Source organism: Nicotiana tabacum, chromosome 9 (assembly GCF_000715075.1).
Source record: "Nicotiana tabacum cultivar K326 chromosome 9, ASM71507v2, whole genome shotgun sequence".
Classification (NCBI taxonomy): Eukaryota; Viridiplantae; Streptophyta; class Magnoliopsida; order Solanales; family Solanaceae; genus Nicotiana; species Nicotiana tabacum.
This window is the reverse complement of record NC_134088.1, coordinates 123,748,207-123,768,188: the sequence shown is the minus strand read 5'-3', so window position 1 is coordinate 123,768,188 and position 19,982 is coordinate 123,748,207. Positions and strand designations below refer to the sequence as shown.

The following is a 19,982-nucleotide window of genomic DNA, read 5'->3' as shown; positions in this document are numbered from 1 at the left end:
CGTGCTTTTACTCTCAACCTCACCAAATAAATAAATAGAACATCATGGAATCACCCTTCGTGCTTTTACTCTCAACCTCACAATATAAATAATGCATGCACGGCATCACCCTTTGTGCTTTACACCCCTCCTCACCAATCACAAAATCAATAACAATGGATAGATAAGAGTATCACAAAGAAATCAGTATTTTACCCATAATCAATAGCACAATGTAATCTCAACCTTGAATCAATATTTGAAAGTTACCAAATCTCAGTGAAACCAGATATGAGTCACCCATCATTTCAAATAACCCGATAAGCAGGGATAGTAGAATTTAAGGCTACAAAATAGACAAGAATAGAATTTCACTCGCATGCTATGACTCGACAACGACGCATAGATGCTCGTCACCTCACCTGTACATCGTTCCGCTTCTACAGTCCCGCTCATGCGGAGAGAAGTCCGCATCTGCGAAAAAATAAAGTCCAGGCCTTGGTCGAACCTGCAAGCTCGCACCTACGACCAAAGGCTCGCAGGTGCGGGCACACCAGATTTGGTGCACCAGCAGCCTTGTTGAGGTTAGAACTTAACTCGCGCATCGCCCGAATGGCACCCGAGCCCTCGGGGCTCCAAACCAAGCATGCACGCAAGTCTAAAAACATCATATAGACTTGCTCGCGCGATCAAATTGCCAAAGCAACACCTAGAACTACGAATTTAGCACCAAATCAAATAAAATTCTCAAGAACACTTTACAATTTCTATTTTCTCAACTGGACGTCCGAATCATATCAAATCAACTCTGTTTCTCACCAAATTTCACAGATGAGTCTTAAATATCATAATGAACCTGTACCGGGCTCCGAAACCAAAATACGGACCCGATACTAATAATGCCAAATATCAGTCAATTCTTAAAAACAAATAATTTCCAAACTTTTAATTTTCATCAAAAATTCATAACTCAAGCTAGAGACCTCCGAATTCGATTTCGGGCATACGCCCAGGTCCCATAATTCGATACGGACCTACCGGGACCGTCAAAGCATGGGTCCGAGCTCGTTTACCAAAAATGTTGACCGAAGTCAACTAAAATTAACTTTTAAGGTAAAAATTCTTATTTTCATTAGTTTTCAACATAAAAGCTTTCCGGAAACCTGCCCGGATTGCGCATGCAAATCGAGGAGGGTAAAAATAAGATTTTTAAGGCTTAAGAGTGCAGATTCGAGTTCTAAAACATAAGATGACCTTTTGGGTCATCACATTCTCCACCTCTAAAACAACCGTTTGTCCTCAAACGGACATAGAAAAGTACTTGGGCTGGTGAAAAGGTGGGGATATCTACTCCGCATATCGGACTCGGACTCCCAAGTAGCTGCCTCAATAGGCTGACCTCTCCATTGCATTCGAATGGAAGGGTAATTCTTTGATCTCAACTGGCGAACTTGCCGGGCTAGAATTGCCACCGGCTCCTCCTCATAAGTCAAATCCTTGTCCAACTGGACAGAGTTGAAATCTAACACATGGGACGGATCACTGTGATACTTTTGAAGCATGGGCACATGGAATACCGGATGAATAGCTGCTAAACTAGGTGGCAACGCAAGCCTGTAAGCCACTTCTCCCACTCTCTCCAGAATCTCAAAAGGTCCGATATACCTAGGTCTCAACTTGCCCTTCTTTCCGAACCTCATTACACCCTTCATGAGTGATACCCGAAGTAACACTCTCTCTCCGACCATGAACGCAACATCACGAACTCTACGGTCGGCATAACTCTCCTACCTGGACTGAGCTGTGCGAAGTCGATCCTGAATAATCTTGACCTTATCCAAGACATCCTGTACTAAGTTTGTGCCTAACAACCGAGTTTCTCCCGGCTCGAACCACCCAACTGGCGACCGACACCGCCTACCATATAATGCCTCGTAGGGAGCTATCTGAATGCTCGACTGTTAGCTGTTGTTGTAGGCGAACTCTGCAAGGGGCAAGAACGGATTCCATGATCCTCCGAAGTCTATAACACAAGCACGGAGCATATCCTCCAAGATCTGAATAGTACACTCGGACTGCCCGTCCGTCTGAGGATGAAACGCTGTGCTCAATTCAACCCGCGTACCCAACTCACGTTGTACTTCCCTCCAAAAGTGCGAGGTAAACTGCGTACCTTGATCAGAAATGATAGACATGGGTATACCGTGAAGATAGACGATCTCACGAATGTAAATATCTACCAATCGTTCTGAGGAATATGCCACATGAATGAAATGTGCTGACTTAGTCAGCCTGTCCACAATGACCCAAACTGCATCGAACTTTCTCTGAGTCCGTGGGAGTCCAATAACAAAATCCATAGTGATACGCTCCCACTTCCACTCTGGAATTTCTAACCTCTGAAGTAAACTACCAGGTCTCTAATGCTCACACTTTACCTGCTGGCAATTTAGGCACCGAGCTACATAGGCAACTATGTCCTTCTTCATTCGCCTCTACCAATAATGTTGCCTCAAGTCCTGATACATCTTGGCGGCGCCCGGATGAATAGAATACCGGGAACTGTGGGACTCTTCAAGGATCAACTCACGAAGTCCATCCACATTAGGCACACAAATACGACCCTGCATCCTAAAAACTCGGTCATCTCCAACAGTAACCTGCCTGGCACCACCGTGCCGCACTGTGTCTCTAAGGACAAGTAAATGCGGATCGTCATCTTGCCGATCTCTGATGCGCTCAAACAAAGAAGACCGAGCGACTGTACAATCTAGAACACGGCTGGGCTCAGAAACATCTAACCTCACGAACTGGTTGGCCAAGGCCTGAACATCCAATGCAAGTGGTCTCTCACCAACTGGAATATATGCAAGGCTACCCATACTGACTGATTTTCTACTCAAAGCGTCGGCCACCATGTTGGCCTTCCCAGGATGATACAATATGGTGATATCATAGTCTTTCAATAGCTCCAGCCACCTCCTCTGCCTCAAATTGAATTCCTTCTGATTGAACAAATACTGCAAGCTCCGATGATTAGTGAATACCTCACATGGCACGCCGTAAAGATAGTGCCTCCAAATCTTCAGCGCATGAACAATGGCTGCCAGTTCTAGATCATGAACAGGGTAATTCTTCTCGTGAACCTTCAGCTTTCGCGAAGCATATGCAATAACCTTGCCACCCTACATCAATACCGCACCCAGATCAATACGGGATGCGTCACAGTATACTGTATAAGATCCTGAACCTGTGGGTAACACTAATACCGGTGCCATAGTCAAAGCAGTCTTGAGCTTCTGAAATCTCGTTTCACACTCGTCTGACCACCTGAACAGGGCACCCTTCTGGGTCAATCTGGTCAATGGGGCTGCTATGGATGAAAACCTCTCCACAAATCGACGGTAATAGCCCGCCAAACCTAGGAAACTATGAATCTCTGCTGATACAACGTGACCCAATAAAGCAACTGAACTCAACCAAAACTCGCATTTTCAGAACTCGGCATATAACTGGTTGTCTTTTAGAGTCTGAAGAACGATCCGAAGGTGCTGCTCATGCTCCTCTCGACTGTGGGAGTAGATCAAGATATCATCAATAAACACAACCACAAAGGAATCCAAGTAGGGTTTGAACACCCGGTTCATCAAATCCATGAATGCTGCTGGGGCATTTGTCAGCCCAAATGACATCACTAGAAACTCATAATGCCCATACCGAGTCCGAAAAGCTATCTTAGGAACATCGGATGCCCTAATCCTCAATTGATGGTAGCCAGATCTCAAATCAATCGTTGAAAACACCATGGCACCCTGAAGCTGATCAAATAAATCATCAATCCTCGGCAATGGATACTTGTTCTTGATGGTGACTTTGTTCAACTGCCGATAATCTATACACATCCTCATCGATCCATCTTTCTTCTTTACAAATAACACAAGTTCACCCCAGGGCGAGACACTAGGTCTAATAAAGCCCTTATCAAAAAAATCTTGCAACTGCTCCTTCAATTCTTTCAACTCTTGCGGGGCCATGCGATATGGCGGAATGGAAATAGGCTGAGTGCTCGGAGCCAAATCAATGAAGAAATCAATATCCCTGTCGGGTGGCATCCCCGGCAGGTCTGCAGAAAACACCTCTGGAAACTCACGAACAACCGACACCAAATCTATGGAAGGAACCTCCGCACTAGAATCGCAGACATTAGCCAAATAAGCTAGACACCCCTTCTCGACCATATGCCGAGCCTTCACATTAGAGATAACCCTGCTAGCAGAATGGCTAAGATTCCCTCTCCACTCTAATCGAGGCAACCCGCAAGGCTAAGGTCACCGTCTTCGTATGATAATCTAGTATAGCATGATAAGGTGACAGCCAATACATACCCAGTATGACATCAAAATCAACCATGTCGAGAAGTAGAATATCTACACGAGTCTCAAAACTCCCAAGGGTGACCACACAAGAACGATAAACACAATCTATAACAATAGCATCTCCCACTGGTGTGGACATATACACAGGAGCACTCAAAGAATCACGGGGCACAACAAAATAGGAAGCAAAATAGGATGACACATAGGAGTAAGTAGATCCCGGATCAAATAGAACTAAAGCATCTCTACTGCAAACTGAAACAGTACCTGTTATAACAACGTCGGATGACTCAGCCTCAGGCCTGGCTAGGAAAGCATAACACCGGGGTTGGGCCCCACCACCCTAAACTACGTCCCTGGGATGGCCTCTAACTGGCTGGTCTCCACCTCTAACGACCTGACCTCTACCTCTAATAGTCTGGCCTCTACCACTGGCTGCTGACCCCTGCCTCTGGCTGGCAGAGCAGGTGGTGCAACAACTGGTGTCGGGACCATGGAACGCGAACTCTAATGTTGTGAGCTGCCTGTTGCTCGAGGGAAAAATCTAGCAATGTGCCTCGGATCACCACAAGTATAACATAACTTCGGCTGCTGTGAGTGCTGACCCTGAAGCTGGCCCTGTCGACCTGAATAACCACCCTGATAACTCTGGAGTGGAGGTGCACTAATAGGAGTTGGTGGTGCACTGTAGGCTAGCTGGTCGGAATAATGCATCTGAGGGCCGCGAACACCTGAGGCACCGTGGGATGCCTGGAGCGCTGAATGAAATGGCCTGGGAGGATGGCCTCTACCAAAAGTACTCCTGCCTCTAGGTGAGGCACCGCTGAACTCACCGGAATGACGAGGTCTCTTGTCAGACCCCTGACCTCCCTGAGTAAGAACCAGTTCGACTCGTCTGGTGACATTAGCAGCCGCCTGAAAAGATGTCTCACTCCCCGTCTCCTTAGCCATCTTCAATCTGATAGGCTGAGAAAGTCCATCAATAAACCTCCTCACCCTCTCTCTCTCGGTGGGAAGCAGAATAATAGCATGACGGGCCAAATCCACAAAACGGGTCTCATACTGAGTAACAGTCATACTGCCCTGCTGGAGACGCTCAAACTGACGGCGACGCTCCTCTCTCAATGTGATAGGAAGAAACTTATTTGTGAAGAGCTGAGATAACTGGTCCCAAGTAAGAGCAGGCGACCCAGCTGGTCTGGTCAACAAGTAATCTCTCCACCATTTCTTGGCGGAACCAGTCATCTGAAATGCAGCAAAATCGACCCCATTGGTCTCCACTATACCCATGTTCCGTAAAACCTCGTGACACCTGTCAAGATACTCCTGGGGATCCTCTGAAGGAGCACCACTGAAGTGAACAGGAAAGAGCTTGATAAACTTGTCCAATCTCCATAAAGCCTCGAAAGACATAGCTGGCCCATCTCCGACCGGTACCGCAATAATCGGCTGAACTAATCCGACTGGCTGAGCTGCTAGAGCCTGATACTGGGGAGCTATCTGCTTCTGAGCGGGAGTGGTGGGAGTCTGGGCTCCTCCCCCAGACTGAGAGACTGTTGGTGCCATGGGAAATACGCCAGTCTGGGCCACGCTCTCCATAAGGCTCACCAAACGGACCAAAGCGTCCTGAAGTACTAGGGTAGCAATGAACCCCTCTGAAACCTAAGCTGGTCCGGCACGAACAATCTGGGATGGAACCTCCTCGTCAAGCTCTTTCTAAGGCTCCACTTCTGGGGCTGCTGCTCGGGCTCTAGGCTGAGCCCTGCCCCTACCTCGGCCTTTGGCACGGCCTCGGCCTCTGCCCCGCGTAGGAGCTTCCACTGGAGGCTCTGGCTGCTGCTCAGCTGAGGAAGTGGTACGTGTTCTCTCCATCTGCGAGAGAATAAGAGTAGAAGAGTTCAATCAGTATTTAGAAAGTAAAATCACACGACAGAGAAGAATATAAGTGAAACTTGTTCCTAAACTTCATAGCCTCTGAAAGATAAGCACAGACGTCTCCATGCCGATCCTCCATACTCTACTAAGCTTTCTCGTGAATCGTGAGACCTAAGCAACCTAGTGCTACGATACCAACTGTCACGACGCGAACTTTCCCACCGACGGGACCGTGGTGGCGCCTAATATTTCACTTGCTAGGCAAGCCAACATTAGAAAATTGTTAAACCAATTCCTTATTTCCATTCAGTAAATAAAAATAATTAACTAAGATGAAATATAATAAGTTTGGAATATCATAAAACTGTATTAATTACTACCACCCGGATCTAGAGTCACAATTCACGAGCATTCTAGAATTTACTATAAGTAATAGTTTGAAAGAAATACAACTGTTTGAATAAAAGAAAACAGTAGGACATAAAAGATAGTCGGGGACTTCAAGGTCTGTGAACGCCGACAGATCTACCTTGAGTCTCCATACAACGGACCAGTAGCAAATCTCGATCAACCTGAGCCGGTATCCAAATCTGCACAGAAAGTGCAGAGTGCAGCATCAGTACAACCGACCCCATGTACTGGTAAGTGTCGAGCCTAACCTCAGCAAAGTAGTGACGAGGCTAGGACAAGACACCCACATATAACCTGAACAGTATAATCATGCTAGTGGCAACAACAGTAAATAAAGCAATAACGCAGAAATAATGGGAATGGGACATACAGTAGGGGAATACAACATAAAGAGTGAGAATAATAAAAGACAGAATTAAACAGAAAATCCTTAAACGAATTGAGCAATTAAAATAACAAAGGAAAACTGCACGGCATCACCCTTCGTGCTTTTACTCTCAACCTCACCAAATAAATAAATAGAACGGCACGGCATCACCCTTCGTGCTTTTACTCTCAACCTCACCAAATAAATAAATAGAACGGCATGGCATCACCCTTCGTGCTTTTACTCTCAACCTCACCAAATAAATAAATAGAACGGCACGGCATCACCCTTCGTGCTTTTACTCTCAACCTCACCAAATAAATAAATAGAACATCATGGAATCACCCTTCGTGCTTTTACTCTCAACCTCACAATATAAATAATGCATGCACGGCATCACCCTTTGTGCTTTACACCCCTCCTCACCAATCACAAAATCAATAACAATGGATAGATAAGAGTATCACAAAGAAATCAGTATTTTACCCATAATCAATAGCACAATGTAATCTCAACCTTGAATCAATATTTGAAAGTTACCAAATCTCAGTGAAACCAGATATGAGTCACCTATCATTTCAAATAACCCGATAAGCATGGATAGTAGAATTTAAGGCTACAAAATAGACAAGAATAAAATTTCACTCGCATGTTATGACTCGACAACGACGCATAGATGCTCGTCACCTCACCTACACATCGTATTTAACAACCAAACACGTAGCAAATGAACACATAATACCTATTCCCTCAAGCCAAAGTTAGACACGACACATACCTCGCTCTGAAGGCCACTAAATACTCAATCACAGCCTTTCCTTTGGGATTCAACTCCAAACCACTCGTATCTATTCAAAAATGACTCAATAATATCAAGCATTGCTAAAGGAATCAACTTTCATGAATAATTACAGATTTCCCAATTTTTTCTCCAAAAAGTCAAAAATTGACCCCGGGCACGTTTGGTCAAAACCAGAGGTTCAGACCAAAATTAATTTACCCATTCATCCCCGAGCTCGAATATGTAATTGGTTTTTGAATCCGACCTCAAATCGAGGTCTAAATCCCCAAATTCACGAAATCCCTAGTTTCTACCCTACCCCCTAATTCTATCATGAACACTCTAGATTTTAGGTTGAATTCTTGTAAAATGAAGTAAAATATTGAAAGAAACAAGTTGAGGAACACTTACCTATGTTTTGGGAAAGAAAATGTCCTTGAAAAATCGCCCTAGGCCTCCTATCCTTTTGAAACTAGAAGAAAAATGGCTGGAGTCCGAATTAAATGAACTCACTGCCCAGCGACCTTCGCACCCGCGGTGCTTTGGTCGCACCTGCGCATCCGCACGTGCGGACAGGACGTGTGCTTATGCGGAAAAGGACTGGGCCAACTGGGGCAGCACCTACGGATAGGGTTCCGCTTCTGCGGTCCCGCTCCTGCGGAGAGAAGTCCGCATCTGCGGAAAAATGAAGTCCAAGCCTGGGTCGCACCTGCGAGGCTATCGCTCGCACTTGCGACCAAAGGCTCACAGGTTCGGGCACACCAGATTTGGTGCACCAACAACCTTGTTGAGGTTTGAACTCAACTCGCGCATCGCCCGAATGGCACCCGAGCTCTCGGGGCTCCAAACCAAGCATGCACGCAAGTCTAAAAATATCATACGGACTTGCTCGCATGATCAAATCGCCAAAACAATACCTAGAACTACGAGTTTAGCACCAAATCAAATGAAATTCTCAATAACACTTTAAAATTTCTATTTTCTCAACTGGACGTCCGAATCACGTCAAATCAACTCTGTTTCTCACCAAATTTCACAGATAAGTCTTAAATATCATAATGAACCTGTACCGGGCTCCGAAACCAAAATTCAGACCCGATACTAACAATGCCAAATATCAGTCAATTATTAAAAACAAATAATTTCCAAACATTTAATTTTTATCAAAAATTCATAACTCAAGCTAGGGACCTCCGAATTCGATTCCGGGCATACGCCCAGATCCCATAATTTTATACGGACCTACCAAGACCGTCAAAGCACGGGTCCGGGCCCGTTTACCAAAAATATTGATCGAAGTCAACTAAAATTAACTTTTAAGGCAAAAATTCTTATATTTATTAGTTTTAAACATAAAAGCTTTCCGGAAACCTGCACGGACTGCGCATGCAAATCGAGGAGGGTAAAAATAAGATTTTTAAGGCTTAAAAGCACAGATTCGAGTTCTAAAACATAAGATGACATTTTGGGTCATCACATAAAATGACAAGGATCATGAATTGATAAAATTTCTTATCGTTTTATTTCCAATATTGATGCATTATTTTTATAAAGTTTGTCCCAAGAACTTAAGTTATAGAGAGTCTATGACACTTATTGAGTACCACCGTGGTGTACTCATCCCTTATAGGCCCCCTCCAGGGTCCCGCTTACTTTACATATTTCAGGATGATATATGATGTGTGGCATGCGGTCAGAGCTAGGGTGACTCTCTTTCCGATGTATTATGAAGCACCACTTTTATTTCATGATAGATAATGTGTTATTTCTTATTTTATTTTGTTGGAATTACTCCAAGTGTTGGTTCTATTCTTTGGTATAGAGGCTCCATAGATAGTTGTGGGATTGTAAAAATAGGATTGTGGACGTCATGCATAAAGGAATAATAATTTAATTTGATTATATCATTTTTATAAAAGGTTTTATGTATGATTTTGGAAATGAAAAATATGTTATGACTTGATTTGAAAATGTATAATATTTTCAATTGGCTTCCGCAATTATAATTGGTCTTGACATATGGGTTGGTTCACTCGGGTCGGGTAGTATGCCGGGTTCCAGTCACATGGATTTGGGTCGTGACAGCTCTCATCGTTACTCATGCCACTTTCGTGGGAGTACCTTAGGTTGCGTTCTCCAACCTCGACCGGTACTACTGACTCAGTCCCATAGACCAAAGAGTAGGGCGTCTCTCTTGTGCTCATCTTCAGAGTTGTTCGGTAGGCCCATAATACTTCTAGTATTATTTCAGGCCATAGTCCCTTGGCGTCTTCGCGCTTTTTATTCATGATGTTTAGTATGGACTTATTGGAGGAGCCCGTTACCCGTGGGTGATATAGGGTTGAGAATATCCTCTTGATATGCAATTTTTGGAAGTACTCGGCGATTGTCTTTCCTGTGAACTAGGGTCCGTTGTTACAACTAATTTCCTTGGGTAGGCCGAATCGACAGATGATGTTTCTCCATATAAAGGTGATTACCTCATGTTCCCATATTTGGGCGAATACTCCTACTTCCACCCATTTAGAAAAATAGTCAGTTAAACCCAAAAGGAATCATACATTACCTCGCCCTGCTGGGAGGTAGCCTACGATGTCCATTCCCCATTTGATGAACGACCAAGGGGAGGTGACTGAGTGAAGGTGTTCGCCTTCTTGGTGAATCATTGGGGCGTACTTTTGGCACTGTTCATATTTTCTTATGAAGTATGCGGCGTCCTTTTTCATGGTGGGCCAATAGTATCCCGCTCGTATGAGGCATCTAACAAGTGCTTGATTGCCGGAGTGAGTACCGCAATGGGCTTCATGGACTTCTTTGAGGATGCGCTGGGTTTGGTTCGGGCCCAAACATTTCATTAGAGGGTCGTTGTATGTCCTCTTGTATAGGTCGCTATGGAGGAGATTGTATCTGGCCGCCTGCATTCTTAGTTTCTTGGCTTTTATTTTGTCTCTTGTGAGTGTGTCGTCCTGAAAATATGTGATAATACGATTGCGCTAGTCCTAAGTTAAGTTTATGGTTTTTACCTCGATTTGGTCTAGTGATAAGTTGAGAAGATGGACTACGCTTTTATCTCCGGTTGTGATGCTTTTGGTAGCTACGGCTAGTTTGGCGAGGCTATCTGCTTCAACATTCTGCGCTCGTGGGATCTAATCGAGCTGGCATTCGTCGAACCCAGGCAATAGCTTGCAGATTTTGGTCTAGTATTTTTGCAACCTTTGGTTCTTGATTTTGAAAGTCCCTATGACTTGGTTGACTACGAGTTGGGAGTCACAATGGAGTTTCAACTGTTTTGCCCCATACTTGAGTGCTATCCTCAACCCTGAAATTATGACCTCATACTCAACCACATTATTAGTCATATCCGGGCACGTTATGGACTAGCAAATTACTTCGCCTGTAGGGACCTCGAGTACAAGTCCTAGTCCGAACCCTGATACGTTGGATGCTCCATCGGTGTATAGGACCCAAAGGTCTTGTGTTTGAAGGGAAGCTTGGATAGCTTCCCTTTCGACTTCAGGCATTATTTTTGCACTGAAGTCGACGAACATTTGTGATTTTATCGCCGTTCACAGCTGGTATGTAATATTATACTCGCTTAGCTCGATGGCCCATTTGGCTAGCCTTCCCGATAGCTCGGGTTTATGAAAAATTCTCCTAAGGGGAAAGGTTGTGACGTCTGAGATGGGGTGGCTTTGGAAATAGGGTCTAAGCTTTCGTGAAGCTACGACTAAGGCTAGAGCCAATTTTTTGAGGTGCGGGTACCTCGTCTCGACGTCAACGAATGTTTTACTAATGTAATATATGGGAGATTGCATACCTTTGTTTTCGCGGATCAAGACTGCGCTTACCACTACCTCGGAGACGGCTAGATAGATGAGGAGTTGCTCTGTCGGTTCGGGTTTTGAAAGCAGGGGCAGTGATGATAGGTATGCCTTCAGTTCTTACAGGGCCTGGACGCACTCGAGAGTCCATTCGAGGTCGTTGTCCTTATTGAGTATGCCAAAATATTTGTGGCATATGTCCGACGACCGCGAGATGAACCTTGATAGGGCGGCGATTCGACCAATCAACCTTTGGACTTGCGTTTTGGTGGTTAAGAGTTCCGGTATCCCCTTAATAGATTTGATTTGGTATGGGTTGACCTCAATACCTCGTTGTGACACCAGAAAATCCAAGAACTTTCCCGAGGCTATGCCAAACGCGCATTTCTCCGGGTTCAGCTTCATTCTGTACCGTCAGAGTATGTTAAAAGTTTCTTTTAAATGATCGATGTGATTCTCTGCCCTTTCGTACTTGACCAACATGTCTTCTATATATACCTCCATGCTCTTACCGAACTGGTCTTTGAACATCTTTGTTACCAATCTTTGATAAGTAGCCCCCGCGTTCTTCAGTCCAAACGGCATGACCCTATCGCAATACGTTCCTTGGTGGGTGATGAACGTGGTCTTCTCCTGATCTTCTTCATCCATAAAAATTTGGTTATAGCCTGAGTAAGCGTCCAAGAAACTCAATAGTTCATACCTGGCTGTTGCGTCGATGAGTTGGTCGATATGGGGTAATGGGAATAAATCCTTCGGACATGCTTTGTTCAAGTATGTGAAATCCACGCACATCCATCATTTCTCATTTTTCTTTTTGACCGTCACTACGTTGGCGATCTGCTTGGGGTACTTTGACTTCCTGATGGAACCGTTCTTTAACAATTTTTCCACCTCTTCGCGGACTGCATCATTGATGGTGGAGTTGAATTTATGCTTGACTTGTCTTATTGGGGGGTGGAATGGGTCGACATTTAATTTGTGTGTGGTAATTTCCTTTGGGATTCCCGGAATATCTGCATGGTGAAAGCAAGCAAATCTGCATTAGCTATTAAGAATTGACTGAATTTACCTAGTTCCCAGAGTTTGCAGCCGATATAAGCCTTCTTGCTATGGTCGTTGAGGTCCAATTTAATGGGGTTGAGGTCTTCTATGGTCGAATCTGCAGCCTCGACCGTGTCGGGATCCGTGATGACGTCCCCGGTCTCTTCTTGTGTCGACCTCAACCCTATTGATTGCTATGCCTCTTTTTGCTTGTCTTTTTTCTGTTGGGTTATCGTGCTATCTAAGGAAATGCGGTAGCATTCTAGGGATGTGCGTTGTTCTCTGCGTATGCTGAATATTCCCCATGGTATTGAGAATTTAAATACTTGGTATAGTTTGGAGTGGACGGCTCTTATGGGGTGTATCCTTGGTCGTCCTACAATGGCGTTGTATGCGCTGGCCTGGTCCATGATGTGGAATGTCGTCTCTAGAGTCACGCCGCCGGCCAAGACATGGAGTGTAATTTTCCCAGACGTCTGTTCAACTGCATTATTAAAACTGGTTTGCGTGATGCAGCGCAACACTATCTTGTCCTCGAGTCTCATTTGAGTGAGGACTCGGGGATAATGCATGCTCCACTTCCATCGTCCACCATGATGCGTTTTATTTCGGTATCTAAAATGCATAAAGTAATAACGAGGGCATCATTATGAGGAAAAGTCAAACCGTCGGCATCCGACATCGAAGATGATACTTTTTTTGAGTACGTCGTGTCGTTCGCGTGTGATAGACCGCTTGAGCTTGTGAGTGTCACACCTCCTTTTTCCGAAGATAAGGAGTTTTTCCAATTAAAGTGATATTATTCAAAATGAGATTATTTATTTAATTAGAGTCGCCACTTGAAATATTTATTTTGGTGTCCCAACTCACCGGTTCATTTTTAAAATCCCAAATCAAGGAAATTGACTCTATTAAAGTCCGCAAAACATAGAAGATCGAGTAAGAAATTCTGTTAATCCGGAAAAAGGTATTAGGCATTCCCGAATTCCGTAGTTTTAGCACGGTCATTTTAATCATACCTGGCTTAATTAATTATTTAATTGCATACTTTTTAAAACCTATGTGCATTTTACCCTTTACCGCTTTTAATTATGGCGTTATGGATTTATCCTTTGAAATGGATCACGTGTGTGTAAATTCGTTTTATTTTTGGGTGTCAAAACCATGTCACGCGTACATGTATACAATTAATAATACTTTATTATTATTAAGATTGTTTAGCTAAAGTTGCGCGAATGCGTACTTTGATTTATTTTTGGGAATTATAATTATGCCACGCGAACGTATAGATAACCACGATAGTAGATTTAAAGCGTGCCTAAAGCATTCTAGGAGTATTCAAAAAATCTATTAATTTTCCTAGAGCTTGTTTGAGATTAATATGGAGGTCCATGATTATGGAACGAATGGTGGTAGATAAGATATATAATTAGCTAAATTATATTGGAATTATTAGTTGATTTCTAAGGCTGGCTCATTTAATGGATACTCGATTTGACGAAAGATAATCAGTTAATAATAAAAGGAAATTGATCATAAAAGTTACGTAATTCTCTTTTTGCCTTAATGAAATCATGGTGAATCAAATAAAAGGGGTGAATGGGCCCAGGTGACAGGCCCATGTCGGCATGATGGACGGTAGTGTTGGATTTATACCCCAAGCCCAAAGTCAGGCCTTATGTAAGGTCACAATTCGAGTTGCAATTATATTCACTAATTCCCCAGAAATTAACTATTATTCAGATGTTTGGATGGACTTCCACTAACTTCAGAACACATTATATACAACAGGAATGCTTAACTATCATGATCAACATCATAATTTGTACACATTGTCTGACCTACACTAGGCAAATTTCGGTGTTTACTGCCGTAGCCACTTTAATTGCATTAGGTAATAACATACATTCTGCTCAAATTCAAAGTATAGCTAAAAAATATATTCTGCTCAAATTCATACTTGCATCCATATTCTAAATTAACCAATGTTGATTTCAAACATTATTACTATTATAATTACATGATAAGATATAATCTTACCCAGAAATTCATATTACAGTCTAAACATAACAAACTGTGTTTCTATGAGCGAAATATTGTAGTGATTTCACACATTTCTGATGCTCCTATTTTTGTCTTGTGATTTACATATTTGGCCAACTAGTGGTTAAATCCATGAGCCACAGCCATATCCATTGCATCAGTGGCCCTTGCTTGTCATGATTTCTGCTACCAGGCTCTACTTAACATAGCCTTATAAACATATTTGAATTGAAATTCATGCTCAAAACAGTCTAGGATATGTGAATGCCAAAACAGAATCTAACAGAGATAACATATGCTTTAGAGAAATTGATGAGCAGTAATAGAATGATAAGGTCGAGCAGATTTCGATTCAAATCACTTAAACATTTTAGAACATTTCACAAAACAGAACATCACATAAACACAATAGCACATCTGAAATTCACAGAAGAAGCAGGAAAATTTGATTATGCTAAATTCAAAATTGTACAAGTTTATAGATGTGTACCTAGACTTGAAACAAGCTGAATTAGCAAAATAAAGGCACACAAACAGATTTAAGCTCAAAGAATCATAAATCAGCAGATTCGGCAGTGAAACAACAACAAACTTCTAACCAAACAACTTTCTAGAGTCCAAAAAATATGCAGCAATTGTTTTCAGATGACAATTGCGTGTGTTTTTGAGAGGAGTCGAGATAAGAGTAGAGTGTATTGAGGTGAATGTGTGTGAGTGAAGAAGAGGAATGAGTAAATTCTCTGAAAATATAGATGGAGTCCGCCTAAATCTGTGGGAGGGTCTTTTTATAGCAAATGAGAGAGTAAATCCACAGAATCTGTCCCCCCCCCCCCCCCAATGTGGGAAAAAGGCATCTTTTGTAACAAATTTTGTATAGTTGTCCTTTTCAGATTATTCCTCATTCTTTCCATCCCCTTTTCTTTTCTGTATTTAAACCTTAAGTCCATTTTTTGACCTAAATTCTATTGTTTTATTGCTAAATAGTCCCTTATCTATCTCTAGAACCTTCTTAGGCAGTTTCAGACTAAGATTCACTTAATTTTTAATTACCAAATGCCCCCCTTCAGCTCTGTGAATTGAAATTCTACTACTATAACCTCTCAAATGGGTCTAGATTGGGCTAGGTCTGTTTAACAGACTTGAGCTTGCACCTCATTCTTCCTTCAAGCCCAATGATGAACCAAAATCCAACTAGTCTACAAACCAAACACTACTCCCAATTCTAGTAATTCTAAACCTAAAAGAAAAAATAATCTCAGAAGTTATAGAACACAATTAATTCTAAAACCTATCTAAACAAACCATCATAGGGCAATTAATGAGAATAATTTGATTAAACAAACAAACAAAAAAACATGATGAGATGCAACCAATTATAGAAACATAAGAAATAAAATAGGGAAAAGATTATACCATTCAAAGCAACCAATCAGGACAGAACTCTATTTGGCGCGTGAAACCAAATCCAGCCGCCATACGTCTTTGCTCCAACTGACCCGTCTCGAACTTATGAAGCCCTGATGGATCTAGCTAGAGCAAACACTCATGAGAGTCGGATAGAGACATCAATCAACTTGTATCTGAAGAAAAGGAAAAAAGATTCAAAGAGGCGACCCAAGGCTCGGTCATTTCCAGATGTATTATTTGTGAAGTTTGAAGGATTTTTAGGAGAAAATAGCTAGAGATTGTGAAATATGAGGGGGAGGATTTTGTATGGTGAAAGTTTGAGGTGGTGCCTCCGCCGTGGGCGATTTTCGGTGGCGGCTCTGGGTGGATGGTGAGAGAGAGTGAGGGAGATGAAGAAATGAGATGGTCTCTAGGGTTCGGGGGGTTGGTTCGGACAATTATAAGAGGGAAGGGTGATCAGTTCAGGGTCGTTGTATGTGGCACGATGAAGGGCTCAGATTAAACACGCCAAAACGACATCGTATAAATTAAAGGGGAGACCGGACCTAGCTATCAGACTAGGTTGGGGCAGATTTTGGCTGGCAATTGGGTCGTCTCCATGTGTTTGGCCCAATTCGTTTTGAATAAATGGTCAGCCAACACTTCCTTCCCCTCTCTTTTGTTTTACTTTCAAAAATACCCATTTAATCAGAACATCCTAATTTAACACTAATTTTCAAAACTAACCCTACAAGAATTATCTAATTAAACTGAATATTTATGGATTACCAATTTCACTAATTAGATGAACCTAAGATGTAAAACAAAAGTAAGAAAGATTACATGTGTTTTTTTTATATATATTTTAGAAATGCAACTAAATCATGCAACTAAATGCAATTAAGATCTAAAATGTGATAACATGAAAACATAAATATTTTTGACATTTTGTGGTTTAAATTACTTCTAAATATGTGAAAAAGAGATAAAAATACGAATGCAAATAAATTAACTAAAATATAGAAAAACGCCTAAAATTCTATCAAAATAATTAAAAGCTATTTTGAAATATTTTAGGAGCAATTTTATATCAGGCAAATATTACGTGCTCACAGCTGCCCCTCTTTGCTCAAGAACATGAAGGGTTTTTGGACAAAGATAAAGTGAGAAAATATGAATAATTTTAGTGCATTTAATACTCCATGGGAAGCATTTTGAAAGAGTTTGACCGAACCTTGCTTCTGAGGTTGCCTACATATCCTTGGCTGTAAAGGAATCAGGTCAGTGTAGTTCTGAAAAGTTTATTAGCTGTGACTACCGAAGAGTTGTGATTTCACTGTTGTTGCTGCTACTGTTGCTTGCTAAACTCCTTATTACACCAAAATCAAAATCAAAAGAAACTAAACAAGCCTATCAGCTATGAGTTACAAGATTCCTATCTATAAGTCTTTTGAAACTTGATCTTGAGTCTTGACTTGTTCTTCACGTAGACTCTGATCTGAACCTTGATGCTTGCTAGCTGCAGGTGCTAGTTCATTGTTCTATGGCTTCTTCTGACCAAAACGAGACATGCAATGCTTGTGACTTTAGTCATGCCTTGAGCAGTCCACATTTTTTCCATCTACTTCTGTATTTTGGATTTACTTCTTTTCTTTTTATTTTTTTTATTCTGGATTGAAACTTTTTCTTTTGGTCATCTAGAACTTTGTGAATCGAGGTAAAACCTTCTCAAACACCAAACAAATAAACAAACAAACGAAATTTTTCTGCCCCAATTTTTACTAGGAAACTTTCGTGAGTTATTTGTAACAAAAACTCTATACTACTTCATTATTGAAAGTAATAAAAGGTCGAGATTAGTGTACCCTGGGAAAATATGATTCTTTGGGAATGGTGTACCCTGGTGCCTCAACTAAGGATTAGTCTACCTTATGTTGGGAGAATGCGGCTAAGGAATGGTGTACCCTATATTAACAATGATATCATGGAGGTGTACCCTGCATTTAAGATCAAATCAACTAGGGAGTGGTGTACCCTACATTTGAAAACACGGGTAGGGATTGGTGTACCCTATACTAGAAAGGATATCAGAGAGTGGTGTACCCTCCATTTAAGATCAATTGATAATGACATCATGGAGTGGAGTACCCTGTATTTAAGCTCAATCAACTAGAGAGTGTTGTACCCTATGTTGGAAAATACACCTAGGGATTGGTGTACTCTATACTGGTAAGGAGAATAGGGAGTGGTGTACTCTATGTCTAAGAAAGATATCAGGGAGTGGTGTACCCTGCATTTCAACTCGACTCAACTAGAGAGTGGTGTACCCTATATTAGAAAACAACAGCTAGGGATTGGTGTATCCTATACTGGTAATAAGACTAGGGAGTGGTGTATCCTATGTCTAAAATATCGTCAACTAGGGAGTGGTGTACCCTACGTTGGAAAACACAGCTACAGATTGGTGTACGCTATACTGGTAAGGAGACTAGGGAGTGGTTTACCCTATGTCTAAAATATCATTAACTAGGGAGTGGTGTACCCTATGTTAGAAAACATAGCTAGGGATTGGTGTACCCTAATACTAGTAAGGATACTAGAGAGTGGTGTACCCTATGTCTAAAATATCATCATCTAGGGAGTGATGTACCCTATGTTGGAATACACAACTAGGGATTGGTGTACCCTATGTTAGAAAACATAGCTAGGGATTGGTGTACCCTAATACTGGTAAGGATATTGGGGAGTGGTGTACCCTATTTCTAAAATATCATCAACTAGGGAGTGATGTACCCCATGTTGGAATACACAACTAGGGATTGGTGTACCCTAATACTGGTATGGAGACTAGGGAATGATGTACCCTATGTCTAGAAAAGATATCAGGGAGTGGTGTACCATGCGTTTCAGCTCTATCAATAAAGATATTAGGGAGTGGTGTACCCTGCATTTTAAGATCAACTCAACTAGAAATTGGTGTACCCTATGTTGGAGAACACAACTAGGGATTGGTGTACCATATATTGGTAATGAGACTAGGGAATGGTGTACCCTAGTCTAGAAATATCATCAACTAGGGGATGGTGTACCATACGTTGGAAAATACAGCTAGGGATTGGTGTATCCTATACTACCATGATTTTCAATTTTCTTTCTTTTTGTTTTTTTTCATTTTATTTAGAGAATGAGCAAGAAAGAATTTTGAGAAGACTTCCCTTTTTGGAGTTTTGCTATTGCAGAGCTGTTTTTAGTCCCTGCGCGGTTTCCTTTTTGGTTGCACCTGCTTTTTGCAAGGTTGTCTTTGATTCACCTGTTTCTTGTTTTTCAACAAAGAACAATTGTTAGTTTGAAACGGTGGTTGGTTTTGTAGCCTTGAGTGTGTCAGTCACTTGATCTCAACCCATCTTAATTTGATGATTTCAACGACAACTGTTTGTTTCCTGAATACCGATTACATTTTTGGCCCCGGATATCCTTTGGCTTTTCGGAATTTTGCCATGACGGCTAGTCGCGTGGGACTTAATCTTTTCAACTCCATTTTTCCCTTACATGCACTTTAATTTGATTTCCTTCTCTCTAGAATTTTCGATTTCAAAACACCAGCCACCATGGCCAGTCGGGGCCGACTTGATACTCTTGCAGAGGCTGGGTGCCTTTTGAACATATCAGCTTGTATCGAACGAGAGCCTTGTCAATTAGTCTTTTCATATCTTTTTTATCTTAGTTTTTGGAACAAGAGTTAGACCGAAAGGGATTCAAAGAAAAAACAAGCAATGGAATGGAGAATGAGTTTAAACAAAAGGTGTCCCTTTCGAGGAATAGAAAGACGGACTTATTTGGAGTACATGCGGACTTCAATGAACATGACATGCCTTTTGGACTGGATGCCTGATCTGTGT

The 19,982-nt window shown here is 42.0% G+C and overlaps 1 pseudogene; it reads right to left on the bottom strand.

Moving 5' to 3' along the window:
* Positions 1 to 1,259: 1,259 nt before the first annotated feature.
* Positions 1,260 to 19,982, bottom strand: part of LOC142164130 (uncharacterized) — a 36,165-nt pseudogene continuing 17,442 nt past the window's right edge.